Here is a 27,718-nt window from a genome sequence, read left to right on the forward strand (position 1 = left end):
ACTATGTTGAATTAGAGTGGTGAGAGAGGGCATCCTTGTCTTGTGCCAATTTTCAAGGAGAATGCTTCCAGTTTTTGCCCATTCAGTATGATATTGGCTGTGGGTTTGTTGTAAATAGCTTTTATTATTTTGAGAGACATTCAATTGATACCTAGTTTACTGAGAGTTTTCAGCATAAAGGGCTGTTGAATTTTGTTGAAGCCTCTGCATCTATTGAGATCATCATCTGTTTTTTCTTTGGTTCTGTTTATGTGATGGATTATGTTTATAAGTTTGCATATGTTGAATCATCCTTGTATCCCACGGTTGAACCTGACTTCATTGTGATGGACAAGCTTTTGGATGTGCTGTTGGATTCTGTTTGCCAGTAGTTTATTGAGGAGTTTTGCATCTATGTTCATCATGGATACTGGCCTGAAATTTTCTTTTTTTAGTTGTGCTTCTGCCACGTTTCAGTACCAGGATGATGTTGGTCTCATAAAATGAGTTAGGGAGGATTCCCTTTTTCTGCATTGTTTGGAATAGTTTCAGAAGTAATGGTACCAACTCCTCTTTGTACCTCTGTTAGAATTCGGCTGTGAACCCATCGGGTCCTGGATGTTTTTTGGTTGGAAAGCTATTAATTGCTGCCTCAATTTCAGTCCTTGTTATTGGTCTATTCAGGGATTCAATTTCTTCTTGAGTTAGTCTTGGGTGGGTGTATGAGTCCAGGAATTTATCAATTTCTTCTAGATTTACTGGTTTATTTGCATAGAGGTATTTTTAGTAATCTCTGATGTAACTTGCATTTCTGTGGGATCAGTGGTAATATCCCCTTTACCTTTTTTTTTTGCAACTATTTGATTCTTCTCTCTTTTCTGTTTTATTAGTCTGGTTAGTGGTCTATCTATTTTGTTGATCTTTTAAAAAACAGTTCCTGGATTTATTGATTTTTGTGAAGGTTTTTTTTTTGTTTCTCTAGCTCCTTCAGTTCTGCTCTGATCTTAGTTATTTCTTGTCTTCAACTAGCTTTTTAATTTGTTTGATCTTGCTCCTGTAGTTCTTTCAATTGTGGTGTTTGGGTGTTGACTTTAGATCTTTCCTGGTTTCTCTTGTGGGCATTGAGTGCTCTAAATTTCCCTCTAGATACTGCTTTAAATGTCTCCCAGAGAATCTGGCACATTATATCTTCATTCGCATTGGTTTTGAAGAACATCTTTATTTCTGCCTTAATTTCATTTTTTTATCCAGTAGTCATTCAGGAACAGGTTGTTCAGTTTTTATGTAGTTGTGTGGTTTTGAGTGAATTTCTTAATCCTGAGTTCTAATTTGATTGCACTGTGTTCTGAGAGATTGCTTGGTATGATTTCTGTTCTTTTGCATTTTCTGAGGAGTCTTTTATTTTCAATGATGTGGTCAGTTTTAGAATAAGTGTGATGTGGTGATGAGAAGGATGTATATTCTGTGGATTTTGGTGGAGAGTTCTGCAGATGTCTATTAGGTCCCTGTGGTCCAGATCTGAGTTTATGTCCTAAATATCCTTGTTAATTTTCTGTCTCGTTGATCTAATATTGATAGTGGAGTGTTAAAGTCTCCCACTACTATTGTGTGAGAGTCTAAGTCTCTTTGTAGGTCAAAAAGAACTTGGTTTATGTATCTGGGTGCTCCTGTATTGGGTGCATAAATATTTAGGATAGTTAGCTCTTATTGTTGCATTGATCCCTTTATCATTATATAATGATCTTCTTTGTCTCTTTTGATCTTTTTTGGTTTAAAGTCTCTTTTATCAGAGACTAGGATTGCAATCCCTGCTTTTATTTTTTATTTTTTCAGCTCTCCATTTGTTTGGTAAGTCTTCCTCCATCCCTTTATTTTGAGCCTATGTGGGTCTTTGCATGTGAGATGGGTTTCCTAAATACAGCACACCAATGGGTCTTGACTGTTTATCCAATTTGCCAGTCTGTCTTTTGATTGGGGCATTTAGCCCATTTACGTTTAAGGTTAATATTGTTACGTGTGAATTTGATCTTGCCATTTTGATGCTAGCTGGTTGTTTTGCCCATTAGTTGACACAGTCTCTTCATAGTGTCAATGGTCTTTAAAATTTGGTATGTTTATGCAGTGGCTGGTACTGGTTGTTCCTTTCCATGTTTAGTGCTTCCTTCAGGAGCTCTTGTAAGGCAGGCCTGCTGGTGACAAAATCTCTCAGCAGTTGCTTGTCCATGAAGGATTTTATTTCTGCTTTGCTTACCAAGCTTAGTTTGGCTGGATATGAAATTCTGGGTTAAAAGTTCTTTTCTTTAATGATGTTGAATATTGGTTCCCATTGTATTCTGGCTTTTAGGGTTTCTGTTGAGAGATCCACTGTGAGTCTGATGAGCTTCCCTTTGTGGGTAACCCGACCTTTCTCTCTGGCTGCCCTTAGTATTTTTTCCTTAATATCAACCCTGGTGAATCTAATGATTATATGTCTTGGGGTTGCTCTTCTTGAGGAATATATTTGTGGTGTTCTGTATTTCCTGTATTTGAATGTTGGCCTGCCTTGCTAGGTTGGGGAAGTTCTCCTGGATAATATCTTGAGGAGTGTTTTCCAACTTGGTTTCATTCTCCGTCACTTTCAGGTACATTGATGAAATGTAGATTTGGTCTTTTCACATAATCCCATACACTGTGGAGGCTTTGTTTACTTCTTTTCACTCATTTTTCTCTAATCTTGTCTTCTGGCTTTATTTCATTGAGTTGATCTTCAATCTCTGATACCCTTTCTTCCACTTGATTGATTTGGCTATTGAAGCTTCACGAAGCTCTTGTGTTGTGTTTTTCAGCTCCATCAAGTCATTTATATTCTTCTCTGTGCTGGTTATTCTAGTTAGCATTTCGTCTAATCTTTTTTCAAGGTTATTAGTTTCCTTGCTTTGGGTGGCAACATGCTTTTTTAGCTCTGAGAAGTTTGTTATTACCCATCTTCTGAAGACTGTTTCTGTCAATTCACCAAACTCATTCTCCATCTAGTTTTGTTCCCTTGCCAGTGAGGAGTTGTGATCACTTGGAGAAGAAGAGGTGTTCTGGTTTTTGGCAATTTCACCTTTTTGTGCTGGTTTCTTCTCATCTTTATGGATTTACCTACTTTGGGTCTTTGAAGTTGGTGATTTTTGGATGGAGTCTCTGAGTGGTCATCCTTCTCTTGATGTTGAAGGTATTATTTTTTTCTTCTGACAGTCAGGCCCCTCTGCTGCCATTCTGTTGGACTTTGCTGGAGGTCCACTCCAGATGCTTCTTGCCTGGGAATCACCCATGGGAACCATATTAAAGCAAAGATTGCTGCCTGTTCCTTCCTCTGGTAGCTTTGTCCCAGTAGGGTACCTATCATATTTCACCCAGAGCTCTTCTTTATGAGGTGTCTCCCAGTCAGAATACATGGGGTCAGGGAGCCACTTGAGGTGGCAGTCTGTCCTTTTTCAGAGCTTAAGCGCTGTGCTGGGAGTCCATTGCTCCTTTCAGAGGTTCCAAGCAGGGATGTTTGAGTCTGCTGAAGTGGAACCCATAATCACCCCCTTTCCCAGATCCTCTGTCAAGGTTAAGTTTGGGCTTTATTTATAAGTCCCTGAGGGGCTGCTGCCTTTTTTATAAGAGATGCCCTGCCTAGCAAGAAGGGTGTCTAGTTGACAGTCTGCCCACAGAGGCCTTGCTGTGCTGCTGTGGGCTCCTCCCAGTTGCTGGGTAAACTTCATGGTCACTTCGTTTACACAGGTGAGGTTAAAACTGCTTACCAAAGCCTCAGCAATGGTGGATGCCCCTCTCCCCACCAAGCTCAGATGTCCCAGTTTGAGCTCAGACTGCTATGCTATCTGCAATAATTTCAAGCCAGTGGATCTTAGCTTGCTGGTCTTCATGGGGGTGGGACCTGCAGAGTCAGATCATTTGGCTCTCTGGCTTCAGCCCCCTTTTTCAGGAGAATGAGTGGTTCTGTCTCACTGGCATTCCAGATGCCACTGGGGTATGAGAAAAAAAAACTGTTGCAGTTAAAACAGCTGCCTAGTTTTGTGCTGAAAACCTGGGGTGCTGGTGTTGTAGGCACTGCAGGGAATCTCCTGGTCTGCAGGTTGTGAAAACCGTGGGAAAAGCACAGTATCTGAGCCAGAGTGCCAGAGTATTGGGAAATGTCCTTAATGGTTTCCTTTGGCTAGGAGAGGGATTTCTCTTGCCCTTTGTACTTCCCTCATGAAGCACTGACCCACCCTGCTTTAGCTTGCTTCTTGGGCTGCACCCACTGTCTAACCAGTCCCAATGAGATGAACCTGGTACCTCAGTTGGAAATGCAGAGGTCACTTGCCTTGTGGGTCACTTTTGCTGAAAACTGTGGACCAGAGTTGTTCCTATTCAACCATCTTGGTGTAAGTCCCCCCCTTTTTAAAATTATACTTTAAGTTCTGAGGTACATGTACAGAATGTGCAGGTTTGTTACATAGGTATATATGTGCCATGGTGGTTTGCTGCATCCATCACCCCATCATCTACAGTAGGTATTTCTCCTAATGTTATCCCTTTGCAATCCCCCCACCTCCTGCTATTTCTCCCCTAGCCCCTCCACTCCCTGACAAGACCTGGTATGTGATGTTCCCCTCCCCGTGTCCATGTTTTCTAGTTTCTCAATGCCCACTTATGAGTAAGAATATGCGGTGTTTGGTTTTCTGTTCTTGTGTCAATTGACTGAGAATGATGGTTTCCAGCTTAATCCATGTCCCTGCAAAGGACATAAACTCATCCTTTTTTATGGCTGCATAGTATTCCCTGGTGTATAGGTACCACATTTTCTTTATTCAGTCTATAGTGATCACCATTCTAACTGGCATGGGTATCTCATTGTGCCTTTGATTTGCATTTCTCTAATGAGAAGTGATGAGCTTTTTTCATGTGTTTTTGGTGGCATAAATGTCTTCTTCTGAGAAGTATCTGTTCATACCCTTTGCCCACTTTTTAATCTAGTTGTTTCTTTTGTTTTCTTCTAAGTTTGAAACAACTTGTTTCAAAAGGCACAGAGTGGCTGAATGAATAAAGAAATGACCTGGGGAGGAGTGAGCAAGATGGTTAACTAGAAGCAGTTAGTTTGTGTGGCTCTCACAAAGAGGAACAGAAAGGCAAATAAATACAAGACCTTCAACTGAAATATTCAGGTACTCACATTGGGATTAATCAAAAGAACAAATTGACTCATGGAGAACAAAGAAAAACAAGAGAGGACAACGACCCACCTGGGAGCAACATGGAACCAGGGGCACCCTCCTCCATCCAGGGAAGCCATGCTTCTCCCACAGATCTTTGTAACACTCATGTAAGAAGATCTCCTTGTGAACCCACCTCACCAGGGCCTTCAGTCTCAGTCTGACAAACAGAACTACATGGAGTCTTGGCAGAACAGACACTCAGGCATGTGTCGAGATGCTGGAGTCTTAGATACTTGGGCTTTCTGGCAAAATTAGGGGCAGGTCCTGCGAAGTGGGAGATTAGACTCCTCTACATACTCCTAGGAAATAAGCTAAATTCAGGGGGCTGAGCAGCAGCAGCCCACAGGCCTCAATTCCATGGTACTTCACAAGATAAGACCCACTGGCTTGGAATTCCAGTCAGCTAGCAGTAGCAGCATGGCACCTCCCTAAAAAGGAGCTCCTGGGAGGAGGGGTGGGCTGCCATTTTTGCTTTTCAGTCACCTTAGCCATTCCAGCCTTCAGGCTTTGGAGAGTCTAGCTGACCTGGGACAAAAGAAATACCCCAGCACAGCATAGCTCCTCTACCAAAACATAGCCAGACTGCTGCTTTAAGCCAGTACCTGATCCCGTTCTTCCTCACTGGGCAGGACCTCCCAACCAGTGCCTCTAGCCACCCCTACCCAATCTCCAAATGACAGAGGATCTGAATTCCCCGTGAAAGGCACTCCCAGAGGGAGAAGTGGGCCATCATTTTTGCTCTTTGGATGACTTAGCCATTATAGTCTTTGGACTTTGGGGTATCTGAGGTGACCAGAGTCTGAAGTGGACCCCCAGCAAAGCACAGCTGCTTTACTGAAACATGGCCAAATTGCTTTTATAAGCGGGTCCTGATCTTGTTCCTCCTTACTGGGCAGGTCCTCCCAACTGGGGCCTCTAGCTACCCCTACCCAAGCTCTCCAGCCAACGGAGATCTGAATCCCTCCTGGGACAACACCCCCACAGGGAAGGGTGGGCTTTGATCTTTGCTCTTTGGGAATCTTAGCCATTGCAGCCCTTGGGCTTCAGAGTGCAAGGTGACAAAGGGCTTAAGTGGACCCCCAACACAGCACAGCTGCTCTGCGAAAACAGGATCAAACTACTTTTTAAAGCAGTTCCCAATCTTGTTCCTTCTCATGAGGTGGGACCTCCCAACTGTGGTCTCCAGTCACTTCCTACAGGTGCTTTTGGACCAGCAACAGGTCCATAACTCCCTGGCATAAAGCTCCCTGAAATAGGGATAAGTTACCATTTTTGATGTTTCACAGCATTCACTGGTGACACCTCCAGGTACTGGAAAATCCAAGGTGACTAGGGACTGGAGCAAGCCTCAAGCATACCACAGCAGCCCTATGAAATAGTGGCCAGACCGTTATGTGGGTGCCCATTACCACATCTCCTCAATGGGCAGGTCCTCCAGGCCTGGCCCTCTAGCCACCCCCCAAAAGAGCTACTGAACTAGGACCAACTCAGGAAATCCCTGGACAAAGCCTCCAGGGGCAACTGAAAGCAAAGCCTCTTGGCCACAGCCTCTGCAGTAGAACTGCCCTTGCCACCCTTGGAGTAACAAAGGAGCAAAGACCCTAGTTTCTTATCCACACCTCCAACAAGCTGTAGTTGACCCAAGGAGAAGCCAGTCCATCTCCCACAGGTCTCAAACACCACTTATGGCTCATCACCAGACAGGAAACCCCTAGCTTGGACATAAATCCTCCACCTTGGGTTGATTGCACTGAGCAATTGCTGACCACATACCTTTGAGGTAAAGCCTCCAAGAGTCAAGCAAATGACCTTGGGCCATGAGCACTACTAAGATCTCTTCCTCTGCTGCCTCTATGCTAGGGAAGTAACATAAACACTAAGTTCACCTCAGAGCGGCAGTGGGCAGCCCAAGAGTGCCAAGGCATGAACTACAGCCAGCACTCAAGAAGGAAGAGGAACCTTCACTTTCAGAGCAATGAGAGGAAACATGGCTGCAACTATGAGAAAAAAAGAGAGGAGCCACACAACTGAGCAAGAGTCTACCAATTAAATGACCAGTGAGCCTGAGTGTCACCTGGTGGTTCACACCCCAAAGCTTCAACACCAAAATACCTCATTAAAATAATCCCCTCTGAAATCAGAGACAAGAAACCAGTTTCAAATAAAGCTTATACAAAGCCTCAATGCAGTGAAAACCTCCAGAAAAGAAGTACATTGACTGTACTCAATCTATACCACAATTAAAGAAACACCCACATGCAGAGATGAGAAAGAACTGATGCAAGAACCTAGTTACTACAATGGCCATGGTGTCATATGTTCTCCAAATGACTGTACAACTTCTCCAAAAACAATGTTTAACCAGGCTGAACTGGCTGGAATGACAGATGTAGAATTCAGAATATGGATAGGTAGAAAAACCATCAAGATTCAGGAGGATGGCAAAACCAAATCCAAGAAAAATAACAATCACAATAAGTGATACAGGAGCTGAAGGATAAAATATTCAGTATAAAAAAGAACCTAACAGTTCTGACAGAGTGGAATAACACAATACAAGAATTTCACAATGCAATCACAAGTACTAACAGCAGAATAAACCAATTGAGGGTAGAATCTCAGAACTTGAAGACTAGTTCTCTGAAGTAAGACAATCAGAGAAAAGTAGAAAGAAAAGAATAAAGGGGAATGAAAAAAACTTCCAAGAAGTATGGGATTACATAAGGTCAAAGATACAAATCATTGGTATCCCTGAAAGGGAGGGGGAGAAAGCAAATAACTTGGAGAATATATTTCCGGATATCTTCCATGAAAACGACTCCAACCTTGCTAGAGAGGCAAAAGCAGGAAATACAGAGATCCCTTTCAAAATTCTACACAAGAATATCATCCCCGAGACACATAATCATCAGATTTTCCAAGGTAGAAATAAAAGAAAAAATGCTACAGGCAGCTAGAGAGAAAGGGCAGGTCACCTTCAAAGGGATCACCATCACACTAACAATGGAAATCTCAGCTAAAACCCCATAAGCCAGAAAAGACTGGGATTCTATTTTCAACATTTTTTTTGTAAAGAATTAAAAAAACAATTTCATATCCAGCCAAACTACGCTTCTTAAGTGAAGGGGAAAGAAGATCCTTTTAAAATAAGCAAATGTTGAGGAACTTCACTACCACCAGAAGTGTCTCACAAGAGATCTTGAAAGGAAAGAAGCACTAAATATAGAAAGGAAAGACTGCTACCAGGTAATACATAAACATGCTTAAACACACAGACCAGTGTCACTGTAAAGTAACCACACAAACCAACATAATAACCAGCTATTAGTACAACGACGGGATCAAATCCACACATATCAATACTAACCTTGAATGTAAATGAACTAAATGCCTCACTTAAAAGGCCCAGAGTGGCAACCCAAAGAAAAAAGAAAGATCCAGTGGCATGCTCCCTCACATCGCATATGTAATGTCTCTTACAGGCTCAAAATAAAAAGATGGAGAAAAATCTACCAACAAAATGGAAAACAGAAAAAAGCGGCGGTTGCAATCCTAATTTCAGACAACAGATTGCAAACCAACAAATATCAAAAAAGACAAGGAAGGGCATTACATAATGGTAAAGGGCTCGATTCAACAAGAAGACCTAAGTATCCTAAATATATATGCACCCAACACAGGAGTACCTAGATACATAAAGGAAGTTCTTAGAGATGTTAAAAAAGAAATAGAGTCCTGCAAAATAACAGTGGGAGACTTCAACATGCCACTGACAGTATTAGACAGATACTGAGGCAGGAAACTAACAAAGATATTCATGACCTAAACTCAGTATTGGACCAAATAGATATGATAGAGCTTTACAGAAGTCTTCAACCAAAACCAATAGAATATAAATTCTTCTCATTGCCACATGGCACATACTCTAAAATCAACCACATAATTGGACATAAACCAATCCTCAACAAAAGTAAAATAATTAAAATCTTATGAAACACACTCTGGAACCACAGTGCCATAAATATAGAAGTAAACAATGAAAATTGCTCAAAACTATACAATTACATAGAAATTAAACAACATGCTTCGGAATGACATTTGGATAAATAAAGAAATTAAGGCAGAAAATAAGTAGTTCTTTGAAAATAATGAGATCAAAGATAAAACATACCAGAATCTCTCAGACACAGCTAGGGTGGTATTAAGAGGGAAATTCATTGCACTAAAAGTCCACATCAAAAAGTTAGAAAAATCTTAAATTAACAACCTAACATAATAACTGAAAGAATTAGAGAAGCAAGAACAAATAAACCCCAAATGTTAGCAGAAGATGAGAAATAACATAAAGGAGTTGAACTGGAGGAAATCAAGAAATGAGGAACCATTTGAAAGATCAACAAATTGAGTAGTTTTTTTTTGGAAAAAATTAAGAAAATAGGCCACTAGCTAGATTCATTAAGAAGAAAAGGGAGAATATCCAATAAACACAATTAGAAATGACAAAGGGAACGTTACTACCGACCTCACAGAAGTAAAAACCATCAGGAACTACCATGAACACCTCTATGCACACAAGCTAGAAAACCTAAAAGAGATAAATAAATTCCTAAACATACACCCTCCCAAGACTGAACGGAGAAGAAATTGACTGCCTGAACAGACCAATAATGACTTCCAAAATTGGATCAGTAATAAATATCCTACCAACTGAAAACACCTAGGACCTGATGGATTCACAGCCAAATTCTACCAAATTACAAAGAAAAGCTGGTTCCATCCTACCGAGACTATTCCAAAAAATTGAGGAGGAAGGGCCCCTCTCCAACTCATTCTGAGGCCAGCACTATCTTGATACCAAAACATGGCAGAGATACAACAACAACAAATCACCTTCAGACCTATACCCTTGATGAACACTGTTGCAAAAATCCTCAATAAAATACTTGAAAACTGAATCCTGCAGCACATCACCAAGCTAATCCACCATGGTCAGGTACGTTTCATCCCCGGAATGCAAGGTTGTTTCAACATATGAAATCAAAAAATGTAATTCATCACATAAATAGAACTAAAGACAAAAACCACATGATTATTTCAATAGATTCAGGAAAGGCTTTTGATAAAATTCAACATCCCTTCATGTTAAAAACTCTCAATATAGACAGTGAAGGAACATACATCAAAATCATAAGAGCCAGAGAGGGGACGCAAGATGGCGCTGTGAGAACAACCCAGGATTGGAGCCCGCGTTGAATCCGCAAACGGTGAGTCAGTGCTGCACTTCCAGACTGATCTTTGTTGCCCACAGAACGGGGAAACTCCCAAGTATAAAAAGACACGGGACGCCAGGCAGTAGGTCTGCCTGGCGAAGCCGGCAGCTGGGGCGGCGGCGGCCGGCCCTACCCAGCAATCCCCACAGGGCGCGCTTGTCCGGGTGCCTTGTTGAACCGGCAACCTGAGACTTGAGAGGGCTGGACTTGAGACTGAACGAGACTTGCACAGTAGCCCAACCCAGGGGATTGGAGGGACAGATCGTTTGGGATACCCAGTGGGACGAACAAAACCGCGATTTCAAACTATCCCGGGCAGACGGTCCGAGACGCTCTGTGGGGGAGGGGCGTCCACCACTACGGAGGCAACCTGCCCCAACTGATATACACGCCCACTGCTGAGGCAGCCAGCCGTTGCCGAGGCAACCCGCCCCAACTGAGATACACGCCCACTGCTGACGCAGCCAGCCGTTGCCGAGGCAACCCGTCCCTACTGAGATACACACCCACTGCTGACGCAGCCTGCCGTTGCTGAGGCAACACGCTACAATGAAGAGACTCCGCCGCAGGGCGTGGCGGAGACCACAGCAGAGCCGGCAGGAACAGCGCGAATCACACAACAGCAGGGCGGAGCCTCGGCAGCCAAACAGTGGCTAGTCTGCCTTCGAGCTGGGCAGGACACCTGATCGGACATCCAAAAACAAAGCCCAAACCCCTCAACACAGAGCATTTGAGAAAAAAAAAGGGTTGTTTAATGAGCTGTGTTGCAGCAGAATCAAACATAGCAGCCTAACAGCCCTGAATGAACAACAGAGCGCACAGCTCAGCAATTAAACCCCTATAAAGTACAAACTGTCTCCTCAAGCAGCTCCCTGACCCCTCTATATCCAAAAGACTGTCATTAGGCAGGCATCATCCTGGGACAAAGAGAGCAGAAAAAGAAACTGGTAGCATCCCTCGCTGTGCCACGGCTACTAGAGGTGCACCCCAGACAAGCAGGGTCTGGAGCGGACCTCAACAGTCGTACAGCGAAGGGGCTAGACTGGTAGAAGGAAAACCAAGCAACAGAAATACTTCATCATCAACATTCTGGGTGTCCACTCAGAGACCCAAACGAAAAGTCAGCAACGACGCAGACGACCAGCGGACAAATCCACAAAGATGGGAAGAAACCAGCGCAAAAAGGAGGAAAACACCCGAAACCAGAACACATCGCCTCCTAGAAAGGACCAAAACTCCTCACCAGCAAGGGAACAAAGCTGGACGGAGAATGACTGTGACAAAATGACGGAATTAGACTTCAGAAGATGGATAATGAGAAACTATTGTGAGCTAAAAGATCATGTATTAAATCAATGCAAAGAAACTAAGAACCTTGAAAAAAGATTTGAAAAAAGATTCGAGGAAATGATAACAAGAATGGATACCTTAGAGAGGAATATGAATGAATTAAAGGAGCTGAAAAACACAATACGAGAACTTCGCGAAGCGAACGCAAGTTTCAATAGCCGAATTGACCAAGCAGAAGAAAGAATATCTGAAGTCGAAGACCAACTCAATGAAATAAAACGAGAAACCAAGATCAGAGAAAAAAGCGCAAAAAGGAATGAACAAAGTCTCCAAGAAATGTGGGACTATGTGAAAAGACCTAACCTACGTTTGATAGGGGTACCAGAAGGGGACGAAGAGAATGAATCCCAGCTGGAAAATACTCTTCAGGACATCATCCAGGAAAATTTCCCCCACCTAGCAAGACAAGCCAACACTCAATTGCAGGAAATACAGAGAACACCACAAAGATATTCCGCAAGAAGAGCAACCCCAAGGCACATAATCGTCAGATTCAACAGGGTTGAAATAGAGGAGAGAATACTAAGGGCAGCCAGAGAGAAAGGTCGGGTCACCCACAAAGGGAAGCCCATGAGACTCACAGCAGATCTCTCGGCAGAAACACTACAAGCCAGAAGAGAGTGGGGGCCAATATTCAACATTCTTAAAGAAAAGAACTTTCAACCCAGAATTTCATATCCAGCCAAACTGAGCTTCAGAAGTGAAGGAAGAATAAAATCCTTTGCGAACAAGCAAGTACTCAGAGATGTTGTCACCACCAGGCCTGCTTTACAAGAGCTCCTAAAAGAGGCACTACACATAGAAAGGATCAATCAGTACCAGCCATTCCAAAATCACACTGAATGCTAAAGAGCTTCAACATAATGAAGAATCTACAACAACTAACAGGCAAAACAGCCACTTAGCATCAAAATGGCAGTATCAAATTCACACATAACAATATTAACCCTAAATGTAAATGGACTAAATGTACCAATCAAAAGACACAGACTGGCAAATTGGATAAAAATCCAAAACCCATCAGTGTGCTGTATCCAGGAAACCCATCTCACATGCAAGGATACACAAAGGCTCAAAATAAAGGGATGGAGGAAGATTTACCAAGCTAATGGAAAGCAAAAAAAAGCAGGAGTTGCAATTCTCATCTCTGATAAAATAGACTTTAAAGCAACAAAGATCAAAAGAGACAAAGAAGGCCATTACATAATGGTAAAAGGATCGATACAACAAGAAGAGCTAATGATCCCAAACATATATGGACCCAACACAGGAGCACCCAGATACATAAGGCAAGTTCTTAATGACTTACAGAAGGACTTAGACTCCCACATAATAATAGTGGGAGACTTTAACACTCCACTGTCAATACTAGACAGATCAACCAGACAGAAAATCAACAAGGATACCCAGGGCTTGAACTCAGACCTGGAGCAAGCAAACCTGGTGGACATTTACAGAACTCTCCACCCCAAATCCACAGAATACACATTCTTCTCAGCACCACATCACACCTACTCTAAAATTGACCACATAATTGGAAGTAAAGTACTGCTCAACAAATGCAAAACAACTGAAATCATAACAAACAGCCTCTCAGACCATAGTGCAATCAAGTTAGAACTCAGAATTCAGAAACCGACCCAGAACTGCACAGCTTCATGGAAACTGAACAACTGGCTCTTGAATGTTGACTGGGTAAACAACGAAATGAAGGCAGAAATAAAGAAGTTCTTCGAAACCAATGAGAACGAAGACACAACGTGCCAGAACCTCTGGGACACATTTAAAGCAGTCTCTAGAGGAAAGTATATAGCAATAAGTGCCCATATGAGGAGAATGGAGAGATCCAAAATTGACACACTATCGTCAAAATTGAAAGAGCTAGAGGAGCAAGATCAAAAAAACTCAAAACCCAGCAGAAGACAAGAAATTACTAAGATCAGAGCTGAGCTGAAGGAGATTGAGACACGAAAAACCCTTCAAAAAATCAATCAATCCAAGAGCTGGTTTTTTGAAAAGATCAACAAAATAGACAGACCACTAGCCAGATTGATTAAAAAGAAAAGAGAGAACAACCAAATAGATGCAATAAAAAATGATAAAGGGGAAATCACCACAGATTCCACAGAAATTCAAACCATCATCAGAGAATATTACAAACAACTCTATGCACATAAACTAGTAAACCTGGAAGAAATGGATAAATTCCTGGACTCCTGTGTCCTCCCAAGCCTAAACCAGGAGGAAGCTGAAACTATGAATAGACCAATAACAAGGTCTGAAGTTGAGGCAGCAATTAAGAGCCTACCTCACAAAAAAAGCCCAGGTCCAGACGGGTTCACAGCCGAATTCTACCAGACACACAAGGAGGAGCTGGTACCATTCCTTCTAAAACTATTTCAAACAATCCAAAAAGAGGGAATCCTTCCCAAATCATTTTATGAGACCAACATCATCCTGATACCAAAACCCGGCAGAGACCCAACGAGTAAAGAAAACTTCAGGCCAATATCCATGATGAACATAGATGCAAAAATCTTCAATAAAATATTGGCAAGCCGATTGCAACAGCAAATCAAAAAACTTATTCATCATGATCAAGTAGGATTCATCCCAGGGATGCAAGGCTGGTTCAACATACGCAAGTCTATCAACGTAATTCACCACATAAACAGAACCAAAAACAAAAACCACATGATTATCTCAATTGATGCAGAGAAGGCATTTGACAAAATTCAACAGCCCTTTATGCTAAAAACCCTCAATAAACACGGTATTGATGGAACGTATCTCAAAGTAATAAAAGCTATTTATGACAAACCAACAGCCAATATCATACTGAATGGGCAAAAACTGGAAGCATTCGCTTTGAAATCTGGTACTAGACAAGGATGCCCTCTCTCACCACTCCTATTCAATATAGTACTGGAAGTTCTAGCCAGAGCAATCAGGCAAGAAAAAGAAATAAAGGGTATTCAAATAGGAAAGGTGGAAGCCAAATTGTCTCTATTTGCAGACGACATGATAGTATACCTAGAAGACCCCATCGCCTCAGCCCAAAAACTCCTGAAACTGATAAACAACTTCAGCAAAGTCTCAGGATATAAAATCAATGTGCAAAAATCACAAGCATTCGTCTACACCAATAACAGACTTAAAGAAAGCCAAATCAAGAGCGAACTGCCATTCGCAATTGCTACAAAAAGAATAAAATACCTTGGAATACAACTCACAAGGAATGTAAGGGACCTCTTCAAGGAGAACTACAAACCACTGCTCAACGAAATCAGAGAGGACACAAACAGATGGAGAAACATTCCATGTTCATGGTTAGGAAGAATTAATATCGTGAAAATGGCTATACTGCCCAAAGTAATTTACAGAATCAACGCTATCCCCATCAAGCTACCATTGACTTTCTTCACAGAACTGGAAAAAACCACCATGAACTTCATATGGAACCAAAAGAGAGCCCGCATAGCCAAGTCAATTCTAAGCAAAAAGAACACAGCGGGGGGCATCACACTACCGGATTTCAAACTATACTACAAGGCTACAGTCATCAAAACAGCATGGTACTGGTACCAAAACAGAGATATAGACCAATGGAACAAAACAGAGGCACCAGAGGCAACACAACATACATACAACTATACAATCTTTGATAAACCTGACAAAAACAAGCAATGGGGCAAGGATTCCATGTTTAACAAATGGTGTTGGGAAAACTGGCTAGCCATGTGCAGAAAGCAGAAACTGGACCCCTTCCTGACACCTTACACTAAAATTAACTCCAGATGGATTAAAGACTTAAACATAAGACCTGGAACCATAAAAACCCTAGAAGGAAATCTAGGCAAAACTATCCAGGACATAGGAGTAGGCAAGGACTTCATGAACAAAACACCAAGAGCATTGGCAACAAAAGCCAAAATAGACAAATGGGACCTAATGAAACTCCACAGCTTCTGCACGGCAAAAGAAACAGTCACTAGAGTGGATCGGCAACCAACAGAATGGGAAAAAATTTTCGCAGTCTACCCATCTGACAAAGGGCTGATATCCAGAATTTACAAACAACTCAAGCAGATTTACAGGAAAAAAACAAACAAGCCCATTCAAAAGTGGGCAAAGGATATGAACAGATACTTTACGAAAGAAGACATATATGAGGCCAACAATCATATGAAAAAATGCTCATCGTCACTGGTCATCAGAGAGATGCAAATCAAAACCACATTGCGATACCATCTCACGCCAGTTAGAATGGCGATCATTAAAAAATCTGGAGACAACAGATGCTGGAGAGGATGTGGAGAAAAAGGAACACTTTTACACTGTTGGTGGGAGTGTAAATTAGTTCAACCATTGTGGAAGACAGTGTGGCGATTCCTCAAGGCCTTAGAAATAGAAATTCCATTTGACCCAGCAATCCCATTACTGGGTATATATCCAAAAGACTATAAATCGTTCTACTATAAGGACACATGTACACGAATGTTTATTGCAGCACTGTTTACAATAGCAAAGACCTGGAATCAACCCAAATGCCCATTGATAATAGACTGGATTGGAAAAATGTGGCACATATACACCATGGAATATTATGCAGCAATCAGAAATGATGAGTTCGTGTCGTTTGTAGGGACATGGATGAATCTGGAAAACATCATCCTCAGCAAACTGACACAAGAGCAGAAAATGAAACACCGCATATTCTCACACATAGGTGGGTGATGAAAAATGAGAACACATGGATACAGAAAAGGGAGTACTAAACACTGGGGTCTATTGGGGGGAAAAGGGGAGGGCCAGTGGGAGGGGGAGGTGGGGAGGGATAGCCTGGGGAGAAATGCCAAATGTGGTTGAAGGGGAGAAGAAAAGCAAAGCACACTGCCATGTGTGTACCTACGCAACTGTCTTGCATGCTCTGCTCATGTACCCCAAAACCTATAATCCAATAAAAAATTAAAAAAAAAAACAAAAAAAAAACAAAATAATAAGAGCCATCTATGACAAACCCATAGCCAACATTATACTGAATGAGCAAAAGCAGGAGCATTCTCCTTGAAAATCAGCACAAAACAAGGTTGTCCTCTCTCACTCTTTCTATTCAACATAGTATGGGAAGTACTAGCCAGAGCAATCAGGAAAGAGAGAGAAACAAATGGCATCCAAACAGGAAGAGAGGAAATCAAATTATCTCTGTTTGCAGATGATACAATTATCTATCTAGAAAACCCCATAGTCTTGCCCCAACAGCTCCTTCAGCTGATGAAACAACTTTAGCAAAGTTTGCAGGACACAAAATCAATGTACAAAATTACTAGCATTCCTATACACCAACAACAGTCAAACCAAGAGCCAAATCAGGAACAAATTCTCATTCACAATTGCCACAAAAAAAGTAAAATATTTAGGCATATAGCTAACCAGGGAGATGAAAGATCTCTACAATGAGAATTACAAACTACTGCTCAAAGAAATTAGAGAAGACACAAACAAATGGAAAAATATCCCATGCTAATGCACAGGTAGAATCAATGTCATTAAAATGGCTATACTGCCCAAATCAATGTACAGATTCCATGCTATTCCTAACAAATTACCAATGACATTTTTCATATAACTTGAAAAATATTTCAAAATTTGTATGAAAGCAAAATAGAGCCTGAATAGTCTAGGCAATCCAAAGCAAAAAGAACAATGCTGGAGGAATCATGTTACCTGACTTGAAACTATACTACAAGGATACTGTGACCAAAACAGCATGGTACTGGTACAAAAACAGGTACATAAACCAATGAAACATAATAGAGAACCCAGAAATATGGCTGCACATCTATGACTATCTGATCTTTGACAAAGCTGACAAAAATAAACAATGGGGAAAAGACTCCCTATTCAATAAATGGTTCTGGGATAACTGGCTAGCCATATGCAGATGATTAAAGTAGAACCCTTTCCTTACACCATATACAAAAGTCAATTCAAGAGTGATTAAAGACGTAAGTGTAAAACCCAAAACTATAAAAACCCTGGAAGACAAACTAAGCAATATTATCCTGGACACAGGAATGATTAAAGAGTTCATTACAAAGACAGTGAAAGCAATCACAACAATAGCGAAAATTGACAAATGGGAACTAATTAAACTGAAGAGTTCCTGTAGCAAAGGAGAGTATCAACAGAGTAAACAATCTACAAAATGGAAGAAAATATTTGCAAACTGTGCATCTGACAAAGGTCTAATATTCATCATCTATAAGGAGCTTAAGCAAATTTACAGGAGAGAAACCCCATTAAAAAGTAGGCAAAAGACAAGCAGACACTTCTCAATAGAAGGTGTACATGCAGCAAACAAGCATACAAAAAAAGCTCAATATCACTGATCATTACAGAAATGCAAATCAAAACCACAATGAGATACCATCTCACACCAGTCAGAATGGCTATCATAATATAGTCAAAAAATAACATGCTGGTTAGGTTACAGAGGAAAGTGAACCTTTTTGCACTGTTGGTGGGAGTGTAAATTTGTTCAACCATTGTGGAAAGCAGTATAACAATTTCTCAAAGATCTAAAAGCAGATCATTTGACCCAGCAATCCCATTACTGGCTATATACCCAGAGGAATATAAAGCATTCTACCATAAAGACACATGCACACAAATGTTCATTGCAGCACTGTTCACAATATCAAAGACAAGGAATCAACCCAAATGCCCATCAATGACAGACTGGATAAAGAAAATGGGGCACCCATACATAATGGAATATTATTAAGTCATAAAAAAAGAACAAGATCATGTCTTTTGTAGGAACATGGATTGAACTGGAGGCTATCATCTTTAGCAAACTAACTGAGGAAGAGAAAACCAAATACTGCACATTCTCACTTAGAAGTGGGAGCTAAATGATGAGAACTTATGAACAAAAAGAAGGAAACAACAGACACTGGGTCTACTTTAGGGTAGAGGGTGAGAAGAGGGAGAGGAGCAGAAAAGATAACTATTAGGTACTGAGCCTAATACCTGGAATGATGTAATGGGAGGTACAGCAAAGCCCCGTGACATGAGTTTACCTATCAAGAAATCTTTAGATGTAACCACCAAACCTAAAATAAAAAATAAGAAACAAGACCTAACTATATGTTGCCTATAAGAAACCTATTTCACCTATAAAGACACACATAAGTACATGAATGGAAAATGATATTCCATGCAATTGAAAACCAAAAAATATCAGGAAAAACTTACTTATATCGGATAAAATGAATTATAAATAAAAGACATAAAAAGAGACACAGAAGGTGTAATATAGATAGTGTATATTATAGTGTATATATATATATATCACTATATAATGATAAAGGGTCAATTCAGCAAAAGGATATAACAATTATAACAATATATATATATTATAATAATATATCAGTGCACTCAATACAGGAGTATAGAATTATATAAAACAAACATTAATAAATTTAAAGGAAGAGATAGGCTCTACTACAATAACAGTAGGGTACTTTAACACCCCATTTTCCATAAAGGAAATATCACCCAGACAGAAAAGCAACATAGACATCAGAGTTAAACTACATACTAGACCTCATAGGTCCAAGTGATATTTATAGAACATTTCACATAATGGCTACAGAATATACATTCTTTTCTTCAGCACATAGAACATTCTCTAGGATAGGCCTGATCTTAGGCCACAAAACTAACATCACCAAATTCTAAAAAGTAGAAATCATATCAATTATGTTTTCTTGAGCTTCATTTTCTGTCCTGATGTTTTAAAAGTATTGTTTTCTGACCGCAATAGATAAAACTAGAAATAAATAAGAAGATGAACCCTGGAACCTGCACAAACACACAGAAATTAAATAATGTGCTCCCAGGCCAATGAGCCATGAAGAAAATTAAGGAAGAAATTTAAAAATTTCTTGAAACAAATGAAAATGGTAGTAACACATACCAAAATCTATGGAATACAGCAAAGCAGTACTAAAAGGGAAGTTTACATAAATGCCTATATCAAAAAAGTAGTAACAACTGAAAAAAGAACCTAACTATGCATCTCAAGGATCTAGAAAAGCAAGAATGAACCAAACAACAAATTAGAAGAAATAATAAATATCAGATCAGAAACAAATTAATATTTTCAAAGGCAACAAAAGATTGATGAAACAGAAAGTTGGAGTTTTGAAGATAAAATTAACAAAATATTAGCAAGATTAACCAAGGGAAAAAAAAGAGAGAAAACCCAAAGAAATAGAATAAGAAGTGAAAAATCGGATATTACAACTGATGCCACAGAAATATAAAGAATCATTAGAGACTATAATGAAAAACTGTACACTAAAAATAGGAAAACCTTGAAGAAATGGATAAATTCCCTGACACATACAACCAGCCAAGGTTGAACCATGAAGAAACAGAATGCTGCATAAACCAATAATGAGTAATGAGATTGACAGTATAAAGAAAAGTCTCCCATTAAAAAAAACAAAAATGAAAACCTGGGACCTGATGGAGTCACTGCTGAATTCCACCAAATATTTAAGGAAGAACTAATAACAATTTTACTTAACTTTTCACAGAAATTGAAGAGGTGGGAATACTACTAAACATTACAAAGCCAGCATTACCCTGATACCCAAACCAAACAAGGACACAACGAAAAAAGAAAACTTAGTCAAGTATCACTGATGAACACAAATGTTAAGATCCTCAACAAAATATTAGCAAATCGAACTGAATCACACATTAAAAAGATTAGTCACCACAATCAAATGAGGTTCATCCCAGAGATGCAAGGATGATTCAACAATAAACAAATCAACAAATTTGATGCATCATATTAACAGAACCAAAAAAAAAGCAAATTATTATCATTATTTTTTATGCTATCCCCTTCTTCACAAATTATTATTTTAATAGTTGCTGAAGAAGCATTTGATAGAATACAAATTCCCTTTATGATAAACACCCTTAACAAACTGGGTATAAAAGGAACACACCTCAAATTAATATAGGCCATATATGACAAACCCACAGCTAAAATAATACTGAATGGAGAAAAATTGAAAGCTAATCCTCTAAGATCCAGAACAAGATGAGGAGGCCCACTTTCACCAATTTTATGCAACATAATACTAGAAATCCTGGCCAGAGCAATCAGATAAGAGAAATAAATAAAGGGGATACAAATTGGAAAGTAAGAAGCCAAATTATCCTTGGTTGCAGATGACCTGATCTTATATTTAGAAAACCCTAACAACTCTGCCAAAAAACGATTAGAACTAATAAATGAATTTAGTAAAGTTGCAAGATACAAAATCAACATACAAAAATAAGTAGAATGTGTGCACACCAACAGCAAACAATCTAAGAAATCAAGAAAGCAGTTCCATTTCAAATAGCTACAAAGTATATAAAATAGCTAGGAATTAATTTAAGAAGTGAAAGATCTATAGAAGGAAAACTATAAAACACTGATGAAAAAAATTAAAGAGGATATGAAAGAAAAATGGAAATATACTTCATGTTCATAGATTGGAAGAATCAATATTGTTAAAATGTCCATTCTACCCAAAGCAATCTACAGATTCAAAACAATCCTTAGCAAAATACCAATGGTATTCTTCACAGAAATAGAAAACATTATCCTAAAAAAATAAAAAAATATCCTAAAATATATGTGGAACAACAAAAGACTCCAAATAGCCAAAGCAATCCTGAACAAAAAGAACAGAACTGGAGGCACCACACTACCTAATTTCAAAATATACTACAAAGTGCTCAGGCACTCTGGCTCATGCCTGTAATCCTTGCATTTCGGGAGGCTGATGTGGGTGGTTCACCTGAGGCCAGGAGTTTGAGACCAGCCTGGCCAACATGGCAAGACCCTGTCTCTACTAAAAAATAAAATTTAGATAGGCGTTGTGGTGTACCCCTGTAATCCCAGCTACTCAGGAGGCTGAGGTAGGAGAATTGCTTGAACCTGGGAGGTGGAGATTGCAGTGAGCTGAGATTGTGCCACTGTACTCCAGCCCAGGCAACTGAGGAAGACCCTGTCTCAGAAAAGAAAAAGAATTACTACAAAGCAATATTAAGTAAATCAGCCTGGTACGTGGTATTAGCATAAGACCAGACACACAGACCAATGAAGAGAATAGAGAAACGAGGTCTAAGTCTACACATTTACAGCCAACTAACTTTCGACAAAGGTGCCAAGAACATACAATGGAGAAAGAACAGTCTCTTCAGCTAATGGTGCTACGAAAACTGGACAACCATATACAGAAGAATGAAACTAGACCCCTTTCTCCATATACAAAAGTCAAATAAAAATGGATTGAAAACAAATCTAAAACCTGAAATTATGAATCGAGTAGAAGAAAACTTGGGGAAATGCTCCGGGAGAAGACATCAAAAGCACAGGCAACCAAAGCAAAAATAGACAAATGGGATTACATAAAGGTAAAGAGCTTCTGCATAGCAAAGAAAACAATCAACAAAGTGAAGAGACAACCCATATAATGTGAGAAAATGTTTGCATACTATCCATCTGACAAAGGATTTATAACTAGAATGTATAAGGGGCTCAAACAGCTTAATAGCAAAAAGAAAAAAAAACAAGTAATCTGATTTTAGAATGGGCAAAATATCTGAATAGATATTTCTCAGGAAGACATACAAATGGTCAACGTATATGAAAAATGCTCAATATCACCAATCTTCAGGGAAATGCAAATCAAACCACAATGAGATACCATGCAATCCTTGTTAAAGTAAGACATTGAATAATGGATGCTACCAAGCATATGAAAGGGGAACGCTTGCACACTGTTGGTGGGAATGTAAGTTAGTACAGATACTATGGAAAATAGTGTGGAGGTTCCCATAGAAACTAAAAATGAACTACCATAGGATCCAACAATTCCACTACTGGGTATATATTCAAAAGAAAGAAAATCAATGTATCAAAAAGATATCTGCACTCCTACGTTTACTGTAGCACTAATATTCTAATACTTTATAAGAACCAAAGTATTAGAATCAACTTAAATGTTCATCAGTGGATGAATGAATAAAGAAAATGTGGTATATGTACATGATGGAATATTATTCATCTATAAAAACATTAAATCCTGTTATTTGCAGCAACATGGATGGAACTGGAGGGCATTAGGTTAAGGAAATAAGCCAAGCACAGAAAGAAAAATATTGCATATTCTTACTCATATGTAGGAGCTAAAAAAGTGGATCTCACAAAGATAGAGAGTAGATTGGTTGTTACCAGAGGCTGGGAAGATTAGGGAGGAGAGGAGAATAAAGAGAGGTTGATTAATGGGTATAAATATACAACTCAATACGAGAAATAAGACCTTATGTTTTATAGATCAGCAAGTTGCCTATAGTTAACAATAATCTATTGTACATTTCAATATAGCTAGAAGAAAATAATTTTAATGTTATTAAATAAAAGATAAATATTTAAGGTGACAGATATCCCAATTAGCCTGATTTAATCTTCACACATTGTGAATGTATAAAAAAAATCACATATGCCCCTTAAATATGTATATCTATTATAAAAATATTTTTAAAACCTCAGTGCAATTTTGAGTTCCTAGATTCTTTGTATTAATAATTTTAAGTAAAATAAATATGGTTTCCTCATAGTGATACATCCAACATTTTAAAAAAGAAAGAAGAAACTGGAATTTTGAAATTTTAAAAAATGAAATGCAACTTACAGAATGGGATAAAATAATTTGCACACTACATATCTGGGGTTCATGCCCAAAATATACGAAGAACTCATCCACCTCAACAGTAAAAAAAGAAACCAAAAAAACCCAAAAACAATAACAACAACAAAAAAGACAACCTAGATTAAACAATGGGTGAAGGACCTGAATAGACATTTCTCAAAAGAAAACATTCAAATGGCCAACAGGTGTGTGAAAGGATGCTCAATATCACTCATCTTTATGGAAATGCAGATCAAAACCACCATGAGATATCATGTTCCACCAGTTAGGATGGTTATTCTCAAAAAGTCAGAAGTTAACTAATGTTGGTGAGGATGTGGAGGAAAGGGAATCCTTATCCATTGCTAAGGGGATTTCAAGTGGTATTGCCATTACGGAAAACAGTATGAAGGTTTTTCAAAAACTGAAAAATAAAACTATTATATGATCTGGCAATCCCCATTCTGTGTATATATATCCAATAAAATAAAGTCAGTACCTCATAGAGATATCTGCACTCCCGTGTTTACCGCAGCATTATTCACTGTAACTAAGCTATGGAAACAACTGAAGTGTCTGTGGATGGGTGAATGTATAAATAAATTGTGGGACAGATACACAATTGATTATTATTCGGTTTTAAAAAAGAAGGCCCTCCTGCCATTTACAACAACATGGATGAACCTTGGAGGATAATGTTAAGTGGTATAAGCAAGACAGAGAAAGAAAAATACTGCATGATCTCTCTCATGTGTGGAGTCTAAGACAAAGAGAGAGCCAGAGAATATAACAGTTGTTACCAGAGGCAGGCAGGGCAAAAGAAATGTAGGCCAAAGTGTACAAAGTAAGTAGTTATGTAAGATGAACAAATATAGAGATTTCAAGTACAGCATGGGGCCTATATATAATAATATTATATTGTATATTGGAGATTTTCTAAGAGAGTAGATTTTAAGTATTTATCACACAAAAAAGGTAACTATGTAAGATGATGTATTTGATAAATTGCTTACTTGTAATCATTTCACTATATATTTGTATTTCAAAACATCATGTTGCAAATCTTAAATTTTTACAATGAAAGAAAACAAATAAATAAGTATATATATTTAAAAACTAGAGTTATTCCTTTGCAAATGAAAAAAACCCATGACTCTGCTGCTGGAGTCTTTGTCAATGTCTCTGTTAACTTTACTGCATAGAGAATATTAACTGTGGCTATCTCCTGCAGATTTCGAGGGATACTGCATCTCAAATAAATGACCACAATCAAAGAGTTCAGCAACTAATTTGAAAGGAGTGATACTTGGAAAATGGCAGAGGCTTTGCTACTACTGAAACAATAAAGAAATAGGAGTTTGAGACCAGCCTGGCCAGCATGGTGAAACCCTGACTCTACTAAAAATACAAAAATAAGCTGGGCATGGTGGCATGCACCTGTAGTCCCAGCTAGTTGGAAGGCTGAAGCAGGAGAATCATTTGTACCTGGGAGGCAGAGGTTGTAGTGAGCTGAGATTGCACCACTGTACTCCAGCCTGGGCAACAGAATGAGACTCCATCTCAAAAAAAAAAAAAAAAAAGGAACAGAACATTAAAAAAGGCACTAGAGCCATAACGATGTAAAAAACTGAGAAATCAGCTGTACAAGAAATATTAAGGAACTAGGATTACTCCTACCCTCTTCACCCTGGGAAAGCTGAAGAAATTCTTTCTGGGTTTCACATACAGGCAGGCTCTGTCCCACAGCAGTTTTCATTTAAGAATCATCCTGACAATCATACCCAACTTACTATTCATGATACTTATGACAGGTAGAGCCATAGATGCCACCCATCCAATTTGAAGGAAATGGATCCCAATTTGAATAGAGCAGAAAGAGTTATATTGTAATCTTTAATTTTTATTATGTAAGCTACAGGAAAATTTATAATGAGCAAAAGTGGTAACAGAACAGACATCTCTGGATCATTTCCTCAAAAAGCTAAACTGTAGCCCCAAGTTTCTCAAAAGTCTTTAAAAAGATGCCTGTTAAATCTCCTCAGAAGACTACATGGATCTATACACTAGGGATTTATGCATTTTCTATATATTTGTGCATTAATCCTTTTCATTTTCAAAAATGACATAATAGAAGCCTATTTAAATCCCTTGATTTCATAAAGATGTTTTTTTTTAATCTTATAATTGGCTGTGTTAATATAAGGCAGGGATTTCAAAGAACATAAAGGCTTTATGTAGTTCTTGACTGTGATATTATATTTGTACCTAACAGGCTATTGTTAGCATATTTTACAATTTTATATACACTTTGGAATGTTTGTTTTACATTATGCAATGTACAAGTACATTTTTTTCTTTTGAGATGGAGTCTTGCTCTGTTGCTGACGCTGCAGTGCAGTGGTGTGATCTCAACTCACTGCAACCTGCATCTCCTGGGTTCAAGCAATTCTCTTGCCTCATCCTCCCAATTAGCTGGGATTACAGCTATGTGTCACCACACCCCTCTAATTTTTTTTGTATTTTTTAGGTAGAGATGGTGTTTTGTCTTATTAGCCAGGGTGATCTCGAACTCCTGACCTGAGATGATACACTCATCTCAGCCTCCCAAAGTGCTGGGATTACAGGAATGAACCACTGTGCCTGGATGTACAAGTATATTTATAGTAAATGAAATGTCATATTTTGGGCTAGGAATAAAAATTCGACTTGTTTCCTAAAAGAAATAAAGTTTAATATGCACATGTAATTTCAACTTACAGCACCTTTCCTAGGAATCTAAGTTGTTAAAAGTGTAAGAGATGTTTGCACATGACTGTTATACACAGAAAATGGGAGCAACTGAAGATCATATAGAATTGACCTGACAATACAGCATGAGAACTTGCATTAGATACTAAAATGTGTTACAAGGGAGGATTGTGGAATCTCCTTCAATGAACTTAAAAAAACAAACAACCCTCAGCTATCCACAATGGCATAGTCGTCTTGCTAAAGCTAAAGGTGCCTTACAGTCTATGATTTTATGATTAAGTAAAGAGCAGTTGAATGCTTCAGATAACAAAACGGCATGCAATCACAGCACTGTCACATATGTACTTGTCCAAAGGAGAGACATAGCATTGTAGTAGAAGAAACCCAGGATTTCGAATCAAGATATCTTGATATGTGAGGTTGGTTTGCTTAACATCTCTGAATTTTAGTTCCTTCAATTATAAAATGGGGATGTTATTAATAACACTGCCCATCTAACCTCAAAGTTGTGAGGGTGAAAGAAAAAGTATAGGAAAGCACATTACCAACTATAAAATAACATACTAGTTTTTAATAATTGAATATTTTTGAAAAGGTCTGGAATTGGAGACTGCTTCCAGAAATAACCTCTTTATGATGTGGTGCTATACCTACATTTTAAGTATTCCACTTGACAACACAAAGCTCAGATATGAATAATTTTTTCCATTGTGAATTATTTTAAATCAAGTAAAGACCTGTTAAGTCTTTGGCTTCTATTAGAGTTTGGGTTTAACACCAAAATAAGGGTTGTTATCACTCGTGACTGCCGTAAATAAAAGTCGGTTCAGAAAGATTGAAGACTGAAGGAAGATAGGTCAAAATATAGTGAATTTTCCAATAGTCAGCAGGAGAAAGTAAGGGGGTTGCTTGCATTGTAAGTTCTTTGGGATGAGCAAGAACTGTTTTCTTTTTTATCTACGGATTTGTGGCTGTTTTGTATTCCTTGGCTCTAGTAACATGCTTTTCTCTAAAACTAGATTTCCAGGTAATCAGGGCCTAGATAATCCAACTAGACAAAAAATTAGAAAGACTTGCTCCCACTTCAGTGCTTTTCCATGTACTCATTTAGCCTCCTTCACCCGAGGTACAGTTTGTGATAGCTACTACAAGTTCCTACACAAAATTGCTACCAGCTACTGCATTATTGGGAACAGTAGCCAAAAACTACTCTCTAATGGCTGGTATTAGCAACATAAGTAAACGTTGGAGGTACAGAAGTAGGCACAGCAACAGGTGGAGACAAGGAATAGGGCTGGCAATGGGGATATATTACACGAGAACTCAACTTTTAGCTCTTTACAAAATACCGTAGGATGACCCAGTGACCTGGTGG

The 27,718-nt window shown here is 39.0% G+C and overlaps 1 protein-coding gene across 5 annotated transcripts in view; it reads right to left on the reverse strand.

Moving 5' to 3' along the window:
- The window catches only part of ZDHHC15 (zDHHC palmitoyltransferase 15), a 159,054-nt gene that overhangs the window by 54,865 nt on the left and 76,471 nt on the right, over positions 1-27,718 (reverse strand). The window lies entirely within an intron of this gene.

The sequence above is a fragment of the Callithrix jacchus genome, chromosome X (genome assembly GCF_049354715.1).
Source record: "Callithrix jacchus isolate 240 chromosome X, calJac240_pri, whole genome shotgun sequence".
Classification (NCBI taxonomy): Eukaryota; Metazoa; Chordata; class Mammalia; order Primates; family Cebidae; genus Callithrix; species Callithrix jacchus.